Genomic DNA, 8,165 nt, shown 5'->3' on the forward strand with positions numbered 1-8,165 from the left:
TTCAAATTCCTGGTGCATCTTGAGTTTGCTTCTATTTGGAATAGTTTATACCATGATAGACATATCGCATAAAGTCACTGTAGATGGACACAGTAATCCTTTGCCATGTAAAAGTAGTGCAGGTGTACTGAAATTAGACAAACATAGTGATCTTGAAGACTCAGAAGAATATATGAAGAAGAGGAGCAAGCAAAGAGCCACCTGTGCCTCAGTTGCCAGTGCACAGAGCTGCCTCTCAGCAGAGGGAACCAGGGCAATGTTTGGAGCTCTGCAGTATCTGCCCCATTCCTATCTGACCACATGGCATAGTCAGTAGCCTAGGTAATTACTTTACAGGCACATTTTGGAGTTTTTCCATCTGATCTGCTTCCTGCAGGTACATTGTCATCAATCAGGCTTGTCCTTGAAGGCTTAATGATACAGGATTGCTGAGCATTTATGGGGTATGCACATGCCATTATCAAACAAGTTATCTAAACTGTTGCTTTTAGTCAGATCATTCCAGATTGATCCATCTTTCTAACAATACTTCAGCTGTTAATTGAATATGGGCAGTAATGTTTTCCATGTTTCTTAATTATTTTACTCTTCAGAACCAGATTCCTTTAGTGAATATTTATTTATTCAACCACAATGATGTGTACACTTACTGGCTGCAGCCTTATGAGCTCTAAAAAACCGTCTGTCTCTGCTGAAAGTACAGCCCTGCTCTGAAAGGAGCCTGCAACAGCTGCACAGCATTGATCCAAGTCTCTTGCACCAGTGATTTTCATATCATATATGTTTGGTTTACAAATATAGAGTGATTTCTCTAATTCTAAGTCCTTGTTCCCTCTTTACCTGTCATCATCACCTGCAACAAAGGTTCTTAAGCTCAGTTGCCTCGTTTAAACCTGCACAGCCCCATTTTCTCCAGAGAAGGTCCTTAATGTGTGCAAAACCATAGACTTCACTGGGCTTACACAGGTGGGAGGCATGAGGACTGGTAGTCATACTCTAGAAAACACATGAACAACCAAGCTTCCAGCCCAGGTAACAAGAGAAAACAGTAGAAATGGCTTTTTCTGTCACTTGAGTGAGCAGATTGTTTCAAGTTCACAGAAGGAATAAATCTGTTTTCCCTTCTCTAGGGAAGAACATAATGTATTTTCAGAAAATCAGGATACCTCCCATAAACCACCATCATGTGTCTTTGGAGAAGGGTGTCAGTTATGGGGCATAAGTGCTCTGATGACATCAGGGCCTTTCCTCCAGATTTTGTTTTAAAAAAGCAAGTACAGGCTTTGCAATGGCACAAAGAGCAGCCAAGCAAATTTCTTTTTTTGTGTTTGTTTAGTTTTGAAAGATTTGCCTGAAGGTTCATTGGCGTTCCCACTGCAGACAGTTTGTGCCTGGGCTTCCTTGCAGAGAAAAAAAGGAGGATTTTCCAGGCATGTCAATATGTCCTTGGCTGCAGAGATATCTCTCATGCAAGAGATGGTTACAGTTTCTCCCACTTCATAAACAGTTGCTCCTTACGTATGCGCACTGGCACAGCTTCACCAGTATTTAACTGGTGCTGCTTATGATGTTTATATTCTTACGGATTCCTCTGATGTACTCTCACCTTGTCAATACTGTTGCGTAGTTCTCCAGCAAGAAGTTTATCTGATTTTCTCTATCTGTAGGCATTTTTCCATCGTCATGTCACAACCACACTGTCTTTGTCTGCCTCCACATTACTGATAATTCTGTACTTATTGGCCAGGTGTAAGTCAAGACAGCAATGTCTTTCTCAAATGAAAGAAACCCCTATGTATTTTCTGAAACTCAGTGGCTGGGGAAGAAGCGAGTCTTGGTCAGGAGCCCTGCAGAGAGGAAAGGCTGCAGAGCAAGCCCAGCTCTTACCTCTTCTGCGTGGCCACACGCCTGCATGCTCAGTGCTGGAGACAGGTGACAGCATGTGGCATAGATGATATTAGAGCATCATGGATTGTGTAGAGTGCTCTGGAGAATATGTGGAGAAATAGGGTTACTGCATTGCAGGATAACAGTGGTTGAATTCTGACCATGATATTTTCATGGTTTTCCCACTTAGTTTTCCCACTCCTACTACTATACAGTCTTTTCACAAAATAAGAATGAGAACCTCACTGGAGGAATCTGCCCCAACTTTTGATTTTCTGAAAACTCAGTGAGTTGCTCTCCTTGTGTGCCAAAGGACCTGCAGAGAATGGCTGCTCCTCAGCACAGCAGTCACACTTCCCTCTGACGCCCATGAACGAGGCTCCACGGCAGGCATCAAGTGAAGCCTGCCCTGCTCTGCAGCTTGGGGTCAGCCCCGTTCAGACCTACATGGAAGGGAACTAGCAGCATATAACACATCATCCTGCAGCCATGAGCCTCAGCTGGCTGTGAACCCCTTGCTAAATGTGCATGAGGAGTCTGCAGCCCCTTCTCTAATTCAAGAGCAGCAGTGGGTCCCTGTGCCACCCCCAGCACAGCCACCAGCCTGTCTCTCAGAGGCTCCTAGTCTCCTCCTCAAAGCCCATACACAAGGCTCACAGAAGCAAGGATGAGCATTGCACACTCATGAATAAGTGTAATTGAAATTCTGTTCATAGCTATTTGGGGAAAAAAAAAAATGCCAGTGTAATTAAAATGCACAGGGGAAAGAGAAGTAGCCTATACAGACACATTATGTTACGCAGTACCCACCCAGACAAAGGTCTTTGTCTATAAAAAGCTCAAATATATCTGAGATAATTACTGTTCATTGATTATGCCTCTGAAGTGGAATCATTTTGGCATATTTCTCCTTGAGGCTGTCTTATACATTTCTTTGAGAGGGAAAAATTCAGAAGTTCAAGTAAAGACACAAGTTCAGTCAAATATGTGGCAGTAAAAGCTTGATTTACAGCATTAAGGTTACTTTCAGCTGACCTAGCCCTGAGTGGTGCTGGGCAGTTTTGTCTGATCTTGTGTTAATGCTGTTAGCCTGTGTTTACTAAATGATTTAGCACTGAAATGTTGGGAGTTGCCAAATATTTGTCTTCTGTCCTTTATGAATATTTGAACAGCTCTTTCCCCAGCTCACTCTGAATGCAGAAAAGAGTGTTAAAAGTATCGTACTTCAGTAGCATTATTTTGTGAAGGCTGCAGGCCAACAACATTCTTGCATCAGTGATGCCTTTGGCTCTGTACTAAATAAACCAAAGGTGGGAACACAAAATAATGTACTTGAATCCTGCTTCTTATGTCCTATAGAAATTCAGATTTGAAAATAAAGAATTCTTTATTTGGTCCATATTTTTTTTGCTCTCTCATTTTAAACATAATGGCATTAAATAACCCTTGGGTAAACCACTTTTATGCTGAAGGCAATACTCAAAAAGCACGGGAGTGTGAGTTCAAACCCATGTGTGAGATGAAGTCGAGCATGTCTCTTTGGTGTGTTTTTGGTCTAGAAAAAAGGAGTGTGACGTTTTAAATCAATAGTGTGTATACAAATGTTCTATGATGTCATGAAAGAACATGTATCCCAGATGTGGTTTACAGTTTTTGCATGTAGCCTGTATTACTGAACAACCAGATTTCCTTTCGTCATACCATCTTTTGCAATCGCTCTTTAGGCTTGCAGACTCCATGCATACAGAAGTACAACTCATTTTCACTTTTAAATGTGTTGACATAGGCACACAGAGATATTACACCAGATTCTATTGCACCCAGTAACAGTAGCTTGCAATTTTTTACACACAGGTACAAAGCTGAGATTAATTTCCCTCAAAAATTTGACTCATAAAGGAGATAATTTTAAATGTCATCCTTCCTAGAAAAGCTGCAACTTTTCACCTTTTGAGACTTAATCTCAGGCATCATGGATAGGAAGTAATACACTTTTAGTGGGAAAGTACAATCCTTATTTTGATAGAGCTGCTGGATTTAATAGATCAGGGCTTGATTAGACTACATAGATCTGTCCCAGGTAGGTGAGGGTATATAATATTTAATGTTTATTTTTCTTATGTTCTAGTACAATGATTAATTCATTTCATCTGAACTTATAGGTAATAATTTACATTTAGCACGTCTGGAAGAATCCAAGAGTAATGAGACACCTTCTCATTCATGATTTGTTTTTAAAAATTCCTTATTTCTTTCTTCCTTCCCCCCCCTCCACATGCTGATATTGCATGCATGGCTTGCTCTCAGCTTGCTATGAAACAAGCTGGGGCGAGCCTTGTAATATGATTCAAATTGTAAATCTCATGTCTTGCATCCCCCAAACACCTCATCTTATATGCAGTCTGGAACCTTCATTCCAGTACCAATTAGACTAATATATCCACCCAGCTCCGATTGGGGTGATGGATCGGCTGGTGGGGGAAATGGAGGCGATTTTCTCAGCTCCTCTGCATTCCCATAGGCATGCAGCATTTGACAGATTGGGCAGAACTGCCACGAAAGAGTCTGACACAGATGGTGTAATTAGAAAATGCGAAGTGCGAGTGTGAAATTTATCTTTGATCAGCACCTCCTTGCCAGATTGTCATCTATGTTAATATGATGATGGCTTCTTGGAGATGGATAGAAGAAAACAGCAGCCTTGAGGAAGAAATGGAGACAGTTCACAATGTAGAGAAGATATTTTGTTTAACTCTGAAACTCAATCAATTTCAACATGAGTAAAATGTGATTTAATGTATTTAATTCATAGGAAAACAAATTGAAGCTAAATCCGATATCTTACTTTGTTAGGCCTATAATCAATATGGTAAAATCGTAGGTTTTGTTGGAAGAAGACAGAGATTAATTTTTTATGAACAGTTAAGCAAAAAAAAAAAAAAATCAATCTATAGCTATAGGCACACTTGAAGCTACTACATCACTCTTTGTAGAGACCTAATGTAATCTAAATATATACAAAAAATCATTGCAGAGTTGCCTGAACAGGTTTAGAAGAGATTTTTGCTCTCTAAGCTTTGTATTTTCAACATCATCCTCTCTAGCAAAACATGGAGTCTATCAAGGTTCATTATTAAGCACAGAAATCTTTAGTTTTTTTCTTTTCCCCCCTTTATTCCAAAGGAAGATTTTAACTGGTGTTTATTTTTCCTTAAAAAATCACAGATATTCTTTGCCTGAGCAAAACATTTTGATGGTTTATCTGACACCTCCAGCTTCCCAGTAATCTGGTGTGTAATGTTCTGGAGCAGAAAGGGTCGGTTGTCCTTTCGGCGCTCGTGAATCAAATGCTGCTCTTCAAACACAAGGAGTTTTGGCTGGTGTGAGGCAGGTACAATTTTCCAAATACAGAAACTGGAGCATGGAGCATCTAGGCGAAACCCATCCAAGGTCACAGAGGAGCGGGTGAAGGGGCCACCATCACTGGAGTGGGTCCCTCGCTTGCCAGCCTGCTCCCACTTCCATACCACGGCATCTTGCAGCTGCTGTGATTCTGTATTTGGGCGGTTCAAAAGGTTTAAGTTTACAAACTGCTATGCCATAGTCCATTTTGCTAAAAACTGCTCAAATGTTCACGTGAATGGTGCTAATTTTCAGGAAGGTAAATTAGCATAATTAATGACCAGCCAAATTTGGGGGTAATACAGTATGTAATTAACATTAGAGAGTTCTGTTGTACCACCTGCCCCCACATTTCATTGTTGCAGTGTACGAACTGTACAGGAGGCTATTTTCCCCTTTGCTGCACTGAGCAGAAAGCAGCTTTCTTCATCAGAATAAGCCATTAGCTGTAATGGCATGTAGGTGTAATGGAATGTGCTCGAAACATCTGTGCTGAGAGCAGGGGAGAAATTGCTGCATGCAGTCGTAGGCCTTTGGGGAGCTTGATTAAGGATTGCTTCAGAGAACTTGAGATCTGGCTTGGGATGCAAAAAAGAGAAGAAAGGAAAATAACACTAATAGATTTACGGATGTACTGCAGGGAGAACAAAGGATTTTTAATTTTTTTTACTTCCCTTTATTGCTCTTATATTGCATCTGTTCTCTGTTGGGCTTTCACTTATTGAATTGATCTGAAAAAAAAAATGTAGCTCAAAATGCAGTTTAGCAAAATACATCCTTGCTGGATAAACATTAAAATAGCTTGATTTTTTTTTCTCTTTGTTTGCTAATGAAGACCTCATTGAAACCACAAATAATTCTAACAATAAATATTTATTGCACATGACATTTGCCTAAATCTGTTTTCAAATGATATCTCCTCTATCTAGAAATCATGTAAACACACACATCAAAAAAGCCTGCACATAAAGACAATTCTTGTCTCGTGTTATTTGCATTCCTGGAGTATTCATCTGTTCCTTCTAGTGTTGATTTTTTTCATGATTTCTTTTAAAATGAATTTTTGATTTGTTTTTCTTCAACTCCATTTGTTTGCACACATTTTTAATAACCAAAGGAATATAAACTCTCAGTACACAGTAAGAGTAATTGCAGAACCACTGGGCTATGTCAGTTCTGGCTATTGACCCATCAAACTGTGAAAAATCTCAAATGCAGTTTACAGGATCTTAGGCAAGGTGATAGCGAGGAGAAAAGCAGTGTTATAAAAGATTATTTTGATGCCATACAAAGAAAAGGGATAAATGTTTGAAAAAATCCATAGTAAAAAGAAAAAAGGGGGGGAATTAATGCACTACATAGGACAGATGTGGATGTATCTCACAGAAAATGAGAAACAAACCTGCAAATATTGGGTGGTTTAATGATTAAGTAAATCTTACACTTTCTAATTATAAATGACAACAAAGTGCTGTGTTCACTGGTATCCATCTTCCTTATGAAATAAGGAGCTTTCTGAGCTGGTGCCAAAAATGCCTCGCAATGAAGTTTAAAATATGTAGGGAGGCAAAAATGTAATAAAAATGCAAAAGCTAATAATATTATGGTGACTGGCATTGTTTACAATGTAGAGCACCTGCTGTTTTCAAAAAAAAAAAAAAAAGAGAGAGAGAAAGAAAAAGTGAAATCATCAAACTGTTCTTAAATGGAAAATCTGGGCTCTCTGCCAATTACACAATGTGTTTCAGGTGCACTGTAAATAGGAACAATAAAAGGTGCAGGGGAAAGAATTTGAAATGTTACATCTCAGATACACAAGAATAGTATTTGATGGCGTTACTTTGAAAGAAAATGTGGGTATCTTTCAAATGTGGAAATAGGTTTAAATTTTTACCTCTGTTAAAAAGTTATAAAAATCTAATTATCCCTTAAAAAATTTTGATTAAATTAACCCCAAAAAGGAGAATAGCCAAAAAAATCCAGGAAACCCACGTGGGACTTCCCTTTTACCAGTCTTTTATATGGGAGATGATTGGAGACTGTGGAGAAATACAACACCACCAAATTCTATGACATCATAATAAAAAGCTAACCCCATATCCAGTGTTATAAATTTGAATTCCAGGAGGCCAGTGGTGAGGTCTGGCTCACTGAAGTCAGAGCAGGAGTTTGATATATATTTTAGAGGAAAACTCCTGCTGTCCCAGCACCTTGCTCTGTGTCCCAGGGAGCAAATGGTATCCAAGTCCTTCTTAGGCACTGGACCTGGAGCAGGGAAAATTGGCATCAGACTTGTGTGCACTTGCCTTGCGGCTGTAGACTTCAGTTGTAGACAAGAGTTTTCTTCCAAGTATAGGGACCAGAGCTGGAATTAAAATTGGTCCCTGATCCAAATAATCAGAAGGACAATAGGAAATTGTTTAAGTATGTGCTTGCTTTCTTTGGGAATAAAATACTTTGGTTATGTGTTTTATTTCAACAGAAAGTGAGACACAGCGTATGGGACCCCTTAAGCATGGTCAGAAAACAGTCATCTGGGGACTCTTTCAGCCTATGCCTGTGCAAATAAATAGGATGAATGATGGCCCATTCTCTGACCTCGAGGCCCTGCACAGTCCAGCTCAGCTCAGCTCAGCTCAGCTCCCACTGCTCATGTCTCCCTCTCTTCTCCCCTAGGACAAGGTGGGCTTGTTGCCCTCTCTATGGGGAGAAGCCATCGACCTGTGCACCTGGGTAGCGATGGTTGGCAAGGGCCAAACTTCAGAGACGGCTGTAGAGGGTTAAACAGTATGGATCTCATGGAGCAGTGCTTAAACATATCCTAAGCCTGTTTAGTTTACTAGTATAGATGTAGCCTTGGAGACCAGAGACCAGAT

Source organism: Patagioenas fasciata, chromosome 2, assembly GCF_037038585.1.
Source record: "Patagioenas fasciata isolate bPatFas1 chromosome 2, bPatFas1.hap1, whole genome shotgun sequence".
NCBI classification, from domain to species: domain Eukaryota; kingdom Metazoa; phylum Chordata; class Aves; order Columbiformes; family Columbidae; genus Patagioenas; species Patagioenas fasciata.